The 16841-nt window shown below is 44.8% G+C and overlaps 1 long non-coding RNA gene across 1 annotated transcript in view; it reads left to right on the top strand.

Annotated features, from left to right (window-relative positions):
• The first annotated feature begins 2618 nt into the window (after positions 1–2618).
• The window catches only part of LOC143927955 (uncharacterized), a 55248-nt gene continuing 41025 nt past the window's right edge, over positions 2619–16841 (top strand). The window contains exon 1 of the long non-coding RNA XR_013262357.1: positions 2619–2715. This is a non-coding gene — a long non-coding RNA (uncharacterized LOC143927955). The remainder of the gene's footprint in view (positions 2716–16841) is intronic.

The raw sequence follows: 16841 nt of genomic DNA, 5'->3' as shown, positions 1-16841 counted from the left end.
GGCTTGGCAGTAGATGCACTGTGTTAGTACCTCTGGTTTTTGTGCTTAGGACTATGTCTTCCCATAAAAATGGGAATACAACGGGGGGAGCGCAAGGTCGCTGCGGTCAGAGTCTGAGGCTCCTAGTCGCACATCTACAGTTTAATCCTGCCCTGAAAGACCTGGAGCATCTGGCCAGTCTGAGCCACCTAGACTCTCAGGCATTGTGGCTACCTCCAACATTTCAACCTCTGCATACCTCACTAAGGACGATTTTGGCTTTGGCTCTGGCTTGGAAGGGAAAATAGCTGATATGCTCGCATCTTCCTCCCTGGAGTGGAGAAAACTCAGCAGATCCCCCTCTCCTGCCCATGACCTTCCAGTATTGGAACCAGAATGGGCAGGAGGTATTGGGGTACCTTTGGGGGATCAGACAGAAAGAAGTTCGGATGACTCCTTTTCTGAGGGTTCAGCATCTGAAGAACTTTTCTCAATTTTGCAATCTCAGAAATCGCTAATCCAATCCCTTAAGGAGTTGATCCATTCTGGATATAAGTTGCCCCCTACAGAGGTGTATGATGTTTCCTTCTCTTTGGGTTTGCTAAGACCCCCACAGGGTTCACATGCTTTTCCTATGCACTCGTTACTGGAGCAACTGATTTATGCTGATTGGAGTCACCCAAATAAGCAGTTTTCTCCTCCTAAGAAATTCTCTATTCTTTATCCTATGGAGAAAAAGTTTACAAAGAGGTGGGATTTGCCAGCGGTAGATGTTGCTATCTCCTCTGTGAACAGGAGTTTAACTTGTCCAGTGGACAATGCCCAAATATTTAGAGATCCAGCTGATAAGAAGTTGGAATCTGCTTAAGGGCCAGTTCACACTATTGCGATTGCATGTAATTCGCAGCGCCACTGCTGTTCACATTACATGCGATGTCTGTGCGGTGCGATGTCAGCCATACAGATAGTATGGCTGATATCACACCTCATTCGGTGCAAACACGCACAGGACCCTTTTTTCTGTTCGGACCAGAATCGGATCGCATGTGTGTTCACACATATGCTATCCGATTTATGTCCGAACTGTCAGTTTGCAATGCGATATGCCAGCTGAAATGGGGGTGTCGTTAACATATAATGAAACTTCCCAGCAGTTTGCATATGACAGTGTGAACTGCCGTGCGTGTCAGGTGCGATGCGGGAACCCGCAGTTGATTTGCAGGGTTCTTGCATCGCAATAGTGTGAACCGGCTCTAAAGCCTAATTTGCTGTAGCTAGTGCGGTAGCACAACCTGCAGTAGCAGCAATAGGCATATGTCAAGCCATTAGGGACGAATTCAAACACGTTATTAAGAGTTCCTGCTCAAACTGAATGTTTTGCTGATCTACCTAAGGCCCTATGTTTTTCAGTGGATGCTATTAAGGATTCTATCCATCAGGTGTCTCGCCTTGCACTTGTTTTGATACATATGCATAGGATTCTGTGGCTAAAGAACTGGTCAGCCGAGTTACTAAAGCATTTTAAAAAACGGGTCCTTCAATTCGCCTTTGCATGAGATTACTAGGGAAGATGGTAACTTCCTTTTAAGCGGTTCCCTATGCCCAGTTTCATGCAAGACTGTTGCAACACAGTATTCTGTCTGCTTGGAACAAACAGATCCAAGCCTTGGATTGTCTAATGAATCTGGCTCCAAAAGTACGCCAGAGTCTCAATTGGTGGTTGATAACCAGGAATTTACAGAAAGGAAAATCCTTCATTCCACTTTCCTGGAGAGTAGTAACAACGGACGTGAGCCTATGGGGCTGGGGAACAGTTCTAGAAGATGGGGGATATATAAGGCAGGCATTCCCTCTTCGCTCTACATGCGGGACATCTGTTATTCCTGCATGCGAGAGCGCCATCCCACACACTATAGGTATTTCAATTACTATAGATAAATACATTGTATCTTTATTGGTTTATTTATCTCTTTTCCTCATGTCTCTTGTTTTGGTCGTTTTTCAGGCTAATTTCTTTTAGAGCTGCTGCCCAGCTCTATACTCTTTCACCAACTCACCAGAGCACTTTGTGAGCTCTTAAAAATCATACGTGTGAGCAACCTCTTAGTGGACACTTGCATCAGCTTTATTACTAACTTTATTATTATATAGTAAGTTTATTTTAAATTTTTAGTTTCGATATTTTGGTACAATGTATTTTAATTTTCTCCACCCAGTTCCTTTACATTTTAATTTTTTAATTTTTTTTTTCTTCCCTGTTTTTTCTTCTGTTTTCTTATTCGACTTTATTCTGCATTTTTCTCATCAATCATTAATCATCTACTCCTATATCTGGTTTGTCGTTCTCACCTAATTCTAATTATTGAGGCTGTTGCCCGTTCTCCTCATAGTATTGAGGTTGTCATATAATTATATTATAAATTCTTCTATATTCTTGCAATTATCCTCTACAACAATTTTTCTCTTTCAAATTTTTTTTTTTTTATGCATCGCATCCACCTATCTTCATTGTTCGCCCCACATTACTCTTCATTAAAAAACTAAACTAAACTAAACTAAACTAAACTATTCTTTTATCATTTATCTTTTAAAAGGGGAATTTTATTGTAGCACTGCACTTACCCCCATCTATGTCCTCTTTTAGGGTGAGGCGGTTGGTGATTTGAGTAGGTTAGGTGTGAACCCAGTTTTACATCTATGCTGTCTTCTTATGGCAAGCGGTCTTTCTGGCAAACAGTGAGTAAGCGACATCCCATTAGATCACAAAAAAAAAAAAAATTTATTTTTATTTTTTTTAGTTTGTTACCTCACAAGGTCTTCTAATTGTTAGGTTATTATTTTTTGATTTGATTTATTAGTGATGTTTTACTAAGTCAGTGAATGTCATTTTTTTTTTCTTTGCTCATATATTAATTATTATTATTGTTTATTATTAGTTACATAATTCCCCTGACGAAGCAATCTGCGAAACATGTTGGGAATAAGTGCTGTCAGCCTGTCAACCAGTATTTTTGGGATGTTATCCGCTGAGTAAACACTGTGTACTTTGTTTTTATTTCCTTACACATCGTATGTGTTATTGCTATGTTTTTTAATGCATATCAATAAATATTTTTCTATGAATTTTTAATACATTGTTATCTGATCTGTTGTTATATCTAGCACCGCATAAAAATCCCCCTTTCTCCCCTGCCCTTTGTATGTATTAAATAATTATTTTTGGGGATGAGGTGCCTATCATTGTAGGTGTCACTAGGCAGTTTGGACCATACTTGTATCAGTTCTAGAAGAGACCATGGTTCAAGGAAAGTGGTGAGAGAAGACCTTGCCCATCAATATCCTAGAGCTTCGGGCAGTATGTCTTGCTCCAATAGCCTGGACGTTCAGGTTGCGGAGTTCTCCTGTCAGGATACAATCTGACAATTCCACAGCAGTGGCCTATATCAATCACCAAGGAGGCACCAGAAGCCACACAGCTCAAATGGAGGTGGACCATATTCTGTCTTGGGCAGAGAAACATGTTCCTTGCCTATCTGCAGTCTACATTCCAGGAGTGGAAAATTGGCAGGCAGATTTCTTGAGCCATCAGAATGGTCTCTACATCCCAATGTCTTTTTGGCCATATGCCAAAGATGGGGTACGCCAGACATAGATCTGTTGGCGTCCAGGTTCAACAAGAAGTCGGATAACTTTGTGACGAGAACAAGGGATCCACTTGCACTCAGAATAGTGGAATCAGTTTTCACTGATCTATGCATTCCCTCCAGTTCAGCTATTACCACGGCTGCTCCACAGGATGAGGGAAGAAGGGAAGCCAGTAATCTTAGTAGCCCCGGCATGATCCAGAAGACCCTGGTATGCAGGGATTGTGAGAATGGCAGTGGGGGAGTCATGGACTCTTCCATCTTGTCCCCGTCACAGGGACCGGTAGTCCATCCTGCCTTAGAGTCGCTAAATTTAATGGTGTGGCTGCTGAAGCCCACATTCTAAAGAATCGGGGGCTTTCAGGTTCAGGAGTAACCACCCTGATTAATGCCAGAAAGCCGGCCTCCAGGACCATTTATTACAGGGTCTAGAAGGCCTATGTTGACTGGTGTGAAACGAAGGTTGGCATCCTCGGAAGTATGTCATTGGAAGAATTCTGGGCTTTCTACAGTTAGGAGTAGAAATTAAGCTGGCCTTGAGTATGATCAAGGGTCAGATTTCGGCTTTGGCAGTGTTTTTCCAAAGGCTGCTTGCTTCACATTCTTTAGTCCGGGCATTCATACAAGGGGTAACTCGGATAACTCCACCAGTTAGAGCACCCTTATGCCCATGGGATTTGAATCTGGTTTTGTCAGTGTTGCAAAGACAAACCTTTGAACCTATATGCAATATTCCTTTGCTCCTTTTGACAAGGAAATTGGTATTCCTAGTTGCGGTAACCTCCTCAAGAAGAGTTTCAGAGTTGGCTGCTTTCTCCTGTAAAGAGCTATACTTAATTATGCATAAGGATAAGGTGGTGCTGCATCCTCACCCAACCTTTTTACCAAAGGTAGTATCTGGTTTTCATCTAAATCAAGATGTTTCCCTACCTTCCTTTTTTCCAGAACCTCGTTCTGCAGAAGAAAAATTATTGCATTCTCTCGATGTAGTGAGAGCATTTAAGGCCTATCTGAAAGCAACAGCTAAGATACAGAAAACAAATGTTTTGTTTGTGTTTGCCAGAAGGCCCTAGAAAGAGCCAGGCAGCATCGAAATCTACTATTGCTAAGTGGATTTGTCAGGGGATTAGTCAGGATTATGATCTGAAAAGAAAGGTTCCTCCCTTTTAGATTAACCACTTGCTTACTGGGCATTTAAACACCCCTCCTATCCAGACCAATTTTCAGCTTTCAGCGCTGATGCACTTTGAATGACAATTGTGCGATCATGCTACACTGTATCCAAATTAAATTTTTATAAATAGTCATAATGCCATTTTTATTTTTTGCTTAAATTTTTTTAAAAGGAGTGTGCATGCATGGGAGCTCGGGACAAGACGCGCTCTAGGCGAGCTCCGCACACCGCCGGCCCAAATCAGCAATAATTAGCGCAGGACAGAGGGGGCAAACTCCAGATCGCACCTGGAGCTTCCTTAGGGACGGGGGATGCAGCGGCGGACATCGGGACAACCGAGGCGCCAGCCACATAAGCAGCAAAAACCGAGCGGAGTGGCCGGGCTTTCCCCAGGCCAGAAGCCTCATGCTAAGATTGCGGCGGCAGCACGAGGAGGCCCTGAGGAGATGGGGAATACACCTCGGCCGCAGAGACAGGGGGCTAAAAGGACCTAGCATAGGGATCCATTCTCCTCCCAATCATCAGGAGACTACAAAGCTGAACAACAGAGTCAGAGCTCCTATCACAGCCCCCATCCCCGGCCATCTTCAGGGACATTCAAGAGCCTGCAGACTCTTCAGGCTCCTCCATGGATAGGAATATGGCAGAGGTGACTGATTTGCTTGACAGTCAGATCAGCTTAGAACTGCCTGCTCCACAACCCACACCTTATGCTGGAGATGCTGCCCTAGTAGCTCGCTTTTCTACAATGTTACAGCAAGAACTCTCCAAAGCCTGCAGTATAATCACAACTGATCTAAAATGTGATATTCAGGGCATAGGAGAAAGATTTGAGCTAATTGAAACTAAAGTGGATGAGACAGTTACCAAAGTTAATCAGAATTCCACGATGATCACAGATCTACAGAGCAGACTTGATGAGGCATTCACAAAAATCGAGGATTTGGAGAAACGATCACGCAGGTACAATGTTCACCTGAGAGGACTACCTGAAAATCACACTGATTTGGTAGCAGCCATGAGGGAGCTAATGAAGGAACTGATTCTGGGTATTTCAGAGAGACATATGAAATTAGACAGAATCCATCGGGCACTGACACCAAGATCAGATGGACTGCCATGGGACACCTTTATGAAACACCAATCCAACTTTTTATGGATTTGGCTCCCTCGACGATCCAAAAACTAAGGAACATGAAGCCTTTACTGCAACAGTTCCTAAACAGCCAGATCAATTACAGATGAGCATTTCCATTCAGGCTTTCATTTTCATACCAGGGCAGATCCCACTCCTTTTCAACGTTTAATGAGGGGGAGAAATTACTACTGGAACTGGGGATTATTTCTCGAGACTCGCAAACTGCCCCTTCATTACGCAATGCTGACCGCCCCATTTCCCCGCTGTGGCAATGACCATCCAGATCGTCTGCAAAAAAGTCTTCTCCGCCCACCTGAAATTGTTATAACTTTATCCCCCCTTCTTGAGGGCTGCTATAATCCACCCAAGGTGTCCTTTAGCCGCCTGATGCTAGCAGTGTGTTCGCTGCTGTCATCCCCGTTACCTGAAGTTGGTTAAACACGCAATGATGCTTAAAAAATGTGAAGTTAACAATGTTTTATATTAATTTTTTTATTTATATATATATATATATAATGATTGCTTATGTTACGGTGCACCGCACTACTGTATCCTGGCGGGGTTCTAAATTGGACGCCGCCAGTCCTCCCTGGTGGGCCCACATTTTCTTGTCATAAAAGGCTGTCCTGAATTTCCAGGCCTCACGGGAGGGTGACCAGATTGGATAGATGTAGCTCTGCAGCTGCTGTTCTTTTGTGTTTTCTCTCATTTGTTATGTTCAAATGACTGAGACCCAGTTCCCATGGGCTGTAGTTGGTATGTAAATGTAATTTGGTCGGGTCTACATACTTGCCCCGCCAGTGAGACTACCTCCCTCTTTGGATGAAGGTATCCTTACGCATTATGTTCCGGGTGTTAATTCCGGATGGGATTTTGTCCCAAAAATGTGACATTAAGACACAAGTTTATAGACAAGGTTACTTTGGCCTTGGGCCGCATTTTCTACTCTTTACTCACCTATATCCTTTTTTTCCTTCCCCCTTCCTCATCCTGTTCCCTGACTCCACGCTCTGACTCCATGACCCGACTCTGGTCAAAGTTGAAGATGGCACCTCCAGACTCGGTACAATTCAGGATTTAAGGTAAGAGTGTCCTGCCCTACCACGATGGCTAAGAACTGTAAGACGCAGTATTCCATAATAACCCATAACGTCCACGGCTTCAATTCCCCAGTGAAAAGGAATAAGGTCTTTCACTACTACCACTCCCAGCGAGTTGACATCCTGTTACTGCAGGAAATCCACTTTTCCAAATCCTCAACTCCTAGATACCTCACTGCCAAGTATCCATAATACTATCTATCCTCTGGCCCGGAAAAAAGGGGAGGGGTGGCAATATGCTTCTCAAAATGGACCTCATTCACGCCAATAACTATAGTTAAAGACAAATTGGTTCGCTATGTCATGGCGGTTGGTCGCCTTCACGACCAATTGGTTTCATTTATTTCCTACTATGCACCTAACTTGGGACAGGTGGAATTCTTTGGTAAGATGTTGGGGGTTCTGATGCCTAAGATACAGGGACAGGTGGTCCTGGGCGGTGATAGCAATATTCCGCTAGATCGGAATATGGACAAATCGGACCCGGGGAAAATAGTTCTCAAGCGAGCACCTAATAGCAGCAGTAAAATGGCACGAATACTACATGACTATGACCTGATAGATGCTTGGCGAGAGGCTTACCCCTCCACTAGGGACTATACACATTATTCACAAGCTCACCAGACATATTCCTGCATAGACTATTTTTTTGTACATACCTCCCTACTTTCAGCCATTACGTCGGTAAAGATCCTGTCCTCCCCCTGGTATGACCACTCTCAGATCAAATTGACGACATCAGGCCTTTGGTCTAAACCACGCCCCTCGCCATGGCATTTAAATGAAGCTTTGCTTAACTACCCCATAATATTTGCAGAACTTGAAACAGAGTTGAAGAATTATTTTCGGTAAAATCCCTCTTCAGCGATGTCTCCAGCAATAGTTTGGGCATCCCATAAGGCTACCATATGGGGCAAACTAATACAACTGGCGGCGAGGGCTAAACGAACATGGGAAATGACAATCAAACAGTTGGAACAGGATCTAGACACACTAATGAAGGAACAGCGTTAGTCCCCTCAGGTAGATATTAGACATAAAATTGACAATGCTAGGAGAGCACTGAACCTGAGCCTGACTATCCAAGCAGATAAACGAATTTGCTGGTCAAGACATAAATATTATACAATGGGAGATAAACCTACCACGCTCCTGGCCAGGAAGTTAGTACCCCGCATACATACGCCCACCCTACCCAAATTGAGGTTACCCTCAGGGCAACCCACATAAAACCCTGAAGCAATACAGGAATTTCATAAGTTTTACACTAGATTGTACGATAAACTGGAACATTACTCACATACTAAGGCAGAAGCCTTTTTTCAGGAAGTTCCCCTACCTCATCTTACAGACACTCGCATAGAACTTGTGGACAAAGAATTTACGGAGATAGAAATTAAAATGGCCATAAAAACACTTAACCCCTCTAAAGCCCCTGGCCCAGATGGCTTCTCGGGCCACTACTACAAGAAATACCAGGAAGTTTTGCTCCCCCATCTGTGCTAATTTTTTAATGGGCTGAGAGGGGGGGGATAGAATCCCATTGCACGAAAACACAGCATATATTCACGTAATACCAAAATCAGGTAAAGACCTAGGAGACTGTTCAAATTATCATCCAATATCCCTGATAAACGTTGACTTGAAGATTATGACAAAAATCCTGGCCCTTAGGCTAAACTCCTTTCTTCCACAATACATTCACTTGGACCAGGCTGGTTTTGTGCCTGGCCGCCAGACATCAGATCAGACCCGAAGAATTATAAATGTAATTTCAGCTATCCACTCAGACTGGGATCATAAGGGGCCTAGACAGGGAATGTTGTTGTCACTGGATATTCATAAGGCTTTCGATTCCCTTTCATGGGATTACTGTTTTAATGTCTTGACTAGATATGGATTTGGGGCACGTTTTCTGACTGTCCTTCGGACACTATATGACACGCCAACAGCTTCCCTGAGGTTAAAGGGGTATTCATCCCAATCATTAAATATCTATAGAGGAACCAGGCAGGGATGTCCCCTGTCCCCATTATTATTTGTTTTAGCAATGGAACTGTTAGTCATTAGGATTCGGACCTGCTCTGATATTAAGGGAATATAGAATAGAGTGCGGCGACAGGGAACATAAGTGCCTACTATTTGACAATATCTTGATGGTCTTATCATCCCTGGTCATATCCTTACCCAACCTATATTCAATATTACACCCATTTTAAATTATCTTGGGGCTTAAAATCAATCAGGACAAATCCAAGGCATTAAACATCTCCTTGCAAGAGTCTACCCGGAAAACCCTTGAACAGTCACATCAATTTCGCTGGGAATCGGTAGCACTACTTTATCTGGGAATATACTTGTCCCCCTCCTTACATACCTTATACTCACATAATTACCCAAATTTGTATAGGCGTTTAACAACAGATTTATCTAGATGGCAAGTCCATCCTCCATCGTGGTTTGGCAGACTGCACTCTATAAATATGAGAATCCTGTATCTGTTTTGCACGTTACCAGTGGCACTCAATCGATTAGACTTGTTGATGTTTCAAAGGAAATTACTTCAATATGTATGGGGTGACAAGAGGCCCAAGGTTAACAAGCGTATATTATTCTCAACAAAACATAAAGGAGGCCTTGGCGTATATTATTCTCACCAAAACAGAAAGGAGGCCTTGGGCTCCCAGACCTGCAAATATATTTTTATGCAGCACAATTGGCACAACTCACCAAATTCCACTCCCAACAACCCCCGATAATATGGATGGCAATGGAATTATGCTCCTGCTACCCAATAGATATCTCGCACATCATGTGGCTACTGAAGAAAGAAAGGCCAATCATTTTATGTCTGTCCCTCTCATTATCCTTGGATATTTGGGATAGATTAAATAGGGCTCATAATTTTAAATCTCCACATAGTCCATTAGCCCCTCTCTTACAAAACAGAGACTTTACCCTGGGCCTCACCCCCCCCCCCTGCTTTTTGAATGGTGGTCTAATAATGGTCTATTGCGGATAGCAGACCTTTGTGACAACAAGGGTATTTTCATGGTTATGCAATAGAGTTCGTCTACTTACCTGTCTCCATGTGTTCATCTCTAGAGACCAGCCGACCCTCACCTGACTGCCTTTTGTAATCCATCCTCTGGCATGGCTCCACCCTAGCTCCTATCAACTCTATATTAACCTGTGCACTGCAGGCCAACCCTGCTGATCAACCTTTGTGTGTTAGCTTCCTGTTACCTACCGTGTGCTCTGCTGTTGCTACGTTACCGACTTTGGCATGTCCTTGACTATCCCTGTTTGCCTGTGATCCTGACCTTTTGGAGTGTCCCTGACTATTCTTGTCTGCTTGTGGCCCCGACCTTGGCTTGTCCCTCACCATCCCTATCCTTCTGTTGCCTACTGTGGGTGTGAGTTGGGGGACCCTGGGGGTCGTGACCTGGAGCCAGTTGCAGCCAAGTCCATCCTCACCACTAGAGGCTCTGGTGAACACCTGCTGGCTCTTAGACTCCGCGCCCCAGGGAATCTTACGCTCTAACCCCCGGTGGGATCCATCTTGGTGTTCTGGCGGCCCTGCCTTCCTATCACCTTGACCCCCATCCGCAGCAGTCAGCCGTAGGGTCCACAACCTTGCAGTGCACTCCTGATCCCTACGGTGTGCATCTGTCACCTGGCCTCAAGGTGACCTGACAGTTTGATCAGCCATGGACCTGGCTGAGGTGCCGCTTTCTGCAGTTGATCCTTTGCAGGGCATAGTTCGGAGACTTGAAACCCTGGAATCTTATCAGACTCAGGTGATGCGATTCCTTCAAGATCTGGCTTCCCGCTTCGAGCAGCTACAGGCTTCCTTGGGGACCCTGAACCTGCAGCCTCAAGTAAAGTCTGCAACTGCACCTATCGCACCAGTCGCATCCACGCATTCATTATTACTGCCAGCTCCGTCCCGTTTCTCTGGGGACTCCAAGGCCTGCAGGGCTTCCTCAGCCAATGAACCATTAAATTTGAGCTCCAGCCTCAAAACTTTCTGTCTGATCGGGCAAAGGTAGCCTATATAATTTCCCTCCTCTCCGGTGAAGCTTTAGCCTGGGCTGCTCCCCTGTGGGAGAAAAATGATCCAGTGGTTTCCAGCCTGTCCAACTTCTTGAAGCTCTTTCTTAATATCTTCGAGGAGCCAGCTCGGGTTTCTTCTGCGGCTAATGCCCTTTTACGCCTTTTCGCCAAGAATCTTGTTCAGTGGGACAATATGCACTTCAGTTCCGTATCCTCACAGCGGAATTGAGCTGGAACAATGAGGCCCTGGTCGCAACCTTTTTACATGGCCTCTCTGACCAAGTGAAGGACGAATTAGCAGGAAGAGCTATCCCCGCCGGTCTGGACGATGTAATTTCCTTGTGCAATCAGATTGACATTCGTTTCCAGGAGAGGTCCTTAGAAAAAAGACGACCGCACCCCCTAGGTCCTAGTCAGCCTGAGCTTTTTTCCCGTCACCCTGTGGAGCATCCTTTGTCTGCTGAGTAACCCATGCAGCTGGGCCGGACCAGACTAACCCCCGAAGAATGTGCCAGACACAGAACTCTGGGCTTGTGTCTTTATTGTGGGGGCAAGGGTCACTTTCGTGACTCCTGCTCGCTTCGTCCGGGAAACGCTCGGGTCTAATACATTTGGAAGGTGGAGTATTGGACCCAGAAACATCACCTTCTTGTCTTCTTCTTCCGGTGTTCCTCCATGTAGGCACTTCTCCCCAATCAGTCCTTGCATATCTGGACTCCGGGGCTGCTGGCAATTTTTTGGACTGGAGAACTGCTTCTTCTATGAAGCGTACCCTTTCTCCCCTCGCTACTCCACTGGTAGTCTCGGCAATTGATGGCACTGTGCTCCCAGGGGGCCCTATCCGTTTCCAGACGCTACATATTAGAATGTCGGTAGGGATACTCCACCAGGAGTGGATCTCCTTCCTCATCCTACCCAAGGCCTCTACCCCCATTGTATTGGGCCTTCCTTGGCTACAGCTCCACTCGCCACATGTGAACTGGGTCTCTGGGCAGATCCTGGCTTGGGGTCCTTCGTGTTTCTCATCCTGTTTTCTCAAGGTGACCTCCAAGGGGAAACTTCCCATTGCTACCACTTCCGTATCGTCTGATCTTCACGTGGCATACAGCGATTTCCGGAATGTGTTCTGTAAGAAGTCTGCTGAGGTGCTTCCTCCCCACAGATCTTTTGAATGTGCTATTGACCTTGTCCCTGGAGCAACCCTGCCCAGGGGTCGTACCTATCCTCTGTCCATTCCAGAGACCCAGGCCATGTCTGAGTATGTCGCTGAGAATCTGGAGAGACTCCAGAGAATCCAGAAATCCTCATCGCCTGCAGGAGCAGGGTTCTTTTTCGTTGCCAAAAAGAATGGTACCCTCAGACCCTGCATCGACTATAGAGGTTTAAACGCAGTGACTATCAAAAACCGATACCCCTTACCTCTAATATCTGAGCTATTCGACAGGTTGAAGGGGGCTTCCATTTTCACTGAGTTGGATCTCAGAGGTGCATACAATCTCATTCGAATACGGGAAGGTGACCAATGGAAGACCGCGTTTAACACTAGGGACGTGCATTACGAATACCTGGTTATGCCTTTTGGTTTGTGTAATGCTCCAGCTGTGTTCCAGAACTTTGTCAATGAAATATTCAGGGATCTACTGTACCAGTTTGTTGTCATCTATCTGGATGATATTCTCATCTTTTCCAAAAATCTGCCTGCTCACAGAAACCATATAGGCACAGTACTTCAGCTCCTTAGAGAGAACAATCTCTATGCCAAGATGGAGAAATGTTCCTTTGAATGTTCCGAGGTCCTGTTTCTGGGATGTTTTGTTTCTAGTGCGGGTCTTCGTATGGATCCCGGAAAGGTCTCAGCCATTACCAACTGGCCCCTTCCCACTAGCCTCAAGGCCACACAGTGCTTTCTTGGCTTCACAAATTATTATAGGCAGTTCATAAGGAATTACTCTTCCATTGCCGCGCCTATTATCGCTTTCACCAAGAAGGGTGCGAATGCCAAAGACTGGCCTCCCGAGGCTGTCTCTGCGTTTCACGATCTGAAACAGGCTTTTGTCTCTGGACCTCTCTTGAGGAGACCAAATCCTGGGGACCCATTTTTTATTGAAGTAGACGCTTCTTCGATGGGGGTGGGAGCTTTGCTTCTTCAGTTCTTTGAGAAGAAACGTCAACCATGTGCGTTCTTCTCCAAAAAAAATTCGCAGGCAGAGAGAAATTATGCCATTGGTGATCGGGAACTTCTCGCAATTAAATTGGCGTTGGAGGAGTGGCGTCATCTCTTGGAAGGTTCCTCTCACTCCATAACGATCTTTACTGATCATAAGAATCTACAGTACCTACAGAATGCTAAACGTCTGAACCCCAGACAGGCCAGGTGGAGTCACTTCTTTTCCCGTTTTAAATTCACGATTGCGTACAAACCTGGTTCCTGCAACGGTCGAGCTGATGCGCTCTCTAGGTCATTTGACACTTTGGACGAGGACCTATTTAGGCATTTCCTCAGTTAGGTTCACATATCATCATCTGCTCTACGTGACAGATCATATTCACTTTTTTATGGCCCACTTTTTGGCTATAGGTACACTTCTAAATTTTTATTTATTTATTTTTTTTCCACTTTGTTGATACACTAACATATACACATTATTAATATAATTTTATTTTTCAATTATTTTCACTTAGGCTCCCCTTTTGGGATTTTCATTCACACTTCACACATGCACATTTTCACTTTGGAGGTGCCTGTGGTGGGTGTTATGGTCCATGCTGGCCTTTGTGGTGACCGGGAGTTTTGCTCTGCGATGTTGTGGCGATCCTCGATGCTAATCTGCTGGTGTGTGGGTGCAGACGTGAGTTGGATGCATAGCTCTCATTAATTATAAAATTATACTTCTCTTCCTTTTATATTTTTTATTCAATCTTTGTTATTTTATTTTTTTATCTTTTTGTTAATTTTTTATTTTATTTTTTTAGATTTACTCCATGATTTTGCTCCTAATGAGCGGTTGTCATGCCGTGAAACGCGTCGAGACTTTATCATTTTTTATTTCTACATTAATCATGGAACAATAAGACATCATTTGATTTTATGTGTATTCAATACAAATTAATTATCACTCTGTGTACTATATGCATTAATTGTCATTGCTGCTTTTTTCAAATGTTAAGATTTATTGGATTGTGATACATTTTTGTTATACATTGTATGTCTATTTAAGATCCACCTTATAGAGGTTTGATGCCCAAAATGTTTGTTAGAGGCTTGATGCCCAAAATGTTTTATGGTGGATTATGGATTATGAAATATGAATAAAGGTCATTTTCTAGTCGCTTGACCAACTTTTTTACTTGCTGTGTAAAAAAGTCCCACCCTCTTTCCTTTTCCCCTCTCCCCCATTTTTAATACTTTGGATGAGGAGTCCAACCCTGATCCTGAGCCGATCATTCCTACCTCATGCATTGTTGCCCATTCTACCACTCTGGAATCAAAAATTCCTCCTGGCAAGACCTTTGTTCCCACGGAGCTAAGAGCTAAGATCCTTCATTGGGGACATGATTCCAAGGTGGCAGGTCATGCTGGGTTCCCCCAATCCTTCCTACTGGTGGCCTAATCTCCGCTCGGATGTTAAAGACTATGTTAAGGCTTGTCACGTTTGTGCTCAGTCTAAATCTTCCACTCAAGCCCCTGCTGTTCTTCTCATGCCCTTGCCCATTCCTAAGGAGCCCTGGTCTCATATCGCCATGGATTTTATCACTGATCTTCCACTGTCGGAGAATAATACGGCCATTTGGGTAGTAATCGATTGGTTCTTCAAGATGGCTCATTTTGTTCCTCTTCCTGGTCTCCCTTCTGCCCCTGCCTTGGTTCCCATTTTTGTACGAGAGATTTTCCGCCTTCATGGTGTTCCTTCCCATGTCGTTTCGGACAGGGGTGTGCAGTTTACTTCTTGTTTTTGGAGAGCCTTTTGCAAATCCCTCGACATTACCTTGGATTTTACCTCTTCTTATCATCCCCAATCCAATGGCCAGACTGAGACAATTAATCAGGAGTTGGAGGTCTTTCTCCGTACCTTGGTCTCTGCCCATCATGATGATTGGGCATCACTATTACTGTGGGCTGAGTTCTCCCACAATAATCATGTCAACGTCAGTTCTCAGAAAACACCCTTTGTCACTGTTTATGGAAGACATCCTCAACTCCCTCTTCCTATGACTTGTTCTTCTGACATTCCAGCTTTGGCTACTGTTCAGGAATCATTCAATTCCATGTGGGCTGACGTTCATGATTCCCTCCAGAAAGCTGCCAACAAATTTAAGAGTTTTGCTGACCGTCGCAGGCGTAAGTCACCTTCTCTTCAGCCAGGAGACAAAGTCTGGCTCTCCACCAGGAACATCAAACCCCGGGTTCCTTCTCTCAAATTTGCCCCAAGATTCATTGGTCCGTACACCATAATTTCTAAACTGAATCCGGTTTGTTTCAAGCTCCAGATTCCCAAAAGCCTCAAAATCTCTAACTCCTTCCACGTTGCCCTTCTGAAGCCTTTAGTCCTCAATAAGTTCTCTCGTCCTCTCTGTACCGTAGCACCGGTCTCTGAGGATGATCAGGAGTACGAGGTTAGCCAAATTTTGGATTCCCGACTCTGTAGAGGCATTCTCCAGTACCTCGTGCACTGGAAAGGTTTTGGTCCTGAGGAGAGGTTGTGGATTTCGGCTTCCGAGGTCTTTGCACCTCGTCTGTTGAGGAAGTTTCATTTGAAGTTCCCCTCTAAACCTGGTCCCAGGTGGGGAAGGGGGAGGCCTCGTAAGAGGGGGGGTACTGTCATGGTTATTCGATAGAGTTAGTCTGCTTACCTGTCTCCATGTGTTCATCTCTAGAAACCAGCCGACCCTCACCTAACTGCCTTTTGTAATCCATCCTCTGGCATGGCTCCACCCTAGCTCCTATCAGAGAACTCTATATTAACCTGTGCACTGCAGGCCAACCCTACTGATAAACCTTTGTGTGTTAGCTTCCTGTTACCTACCGTGTGCTCTGCTGTTGTTACGTTACCGACTTTGGCGTGACCTTGACTATCCCTGTTTGCCTGTGATCCTGACCTTTTGGAGTGTCCCTGACTATTCCTGTCTGCTTGTGGCCCCGACCTTGGCTTGTCCCTCACCATCCCTATCCTCCTGTTGCCTACTGTGGGTGTGAGTTGGGGGAAATTCTGGATCTGGATCTATAATTTATCTACCCCCTTACCCGGATAAACTTGACCAAGTCCCCAAAACATGCACTACTGGGCTATAGGATTGAGGGAGCCTCTAAAAGCCAAAGACGGCTCCTTACGTTTATCTTTGTCTCAGCTAAAATCCCACTAGCGAAAAACTGGAAGTCAACAGCAATACCATTTGACCAATTTAAACATATGCTTTCATGGATAATGTTAAATGAGAGGTTGACAGCAATTATACAGGATTAAAGTGATGAAAAAGTATGGGATCCATGGATCTGTTACCTGACAAATGTTCCCCGGACACTCTCTGACTAAGAAGTCTCTGGGGAGAAACTACACAGAGCGTGGAGTCATCCCCCCCTTCCTTCCCTCTTACTCCCCCCCCCTTCTTTCCACCTAATCTTATTCATATTTTACATTTTGAGATTTCGGTATTATTGGGTGGGGGTGGCCCCTCGGCGGCTGGGGGGGTGTCGGAAGCCCTGGACTTTAGCCAGGCCGCATGGCGCTCCCTAGGGCAGAGGGTCACCCTGA

The sequence above is a fragment of the Lithobates pipiens genome, unplaced genomic scaffold, assembly GCF_037356315.1.
Source record: "Lithobates pipiens isolate NorthernLeopardFrog02 unplaced genomic scaffold, aLitPip1_a1.2 Scaffold_23, whole genome shotgun sequence".
NCBI classification, from domain to species: domain Eukaryota; kingdom Metazoa; phylum Chordata; class Amphibia; order Anura; family Ranidae; genus Lithobates; species Lithobates pipiens.
This window is presented reverse-complemented; position numbering and strand designations above follow the sequence as displayed.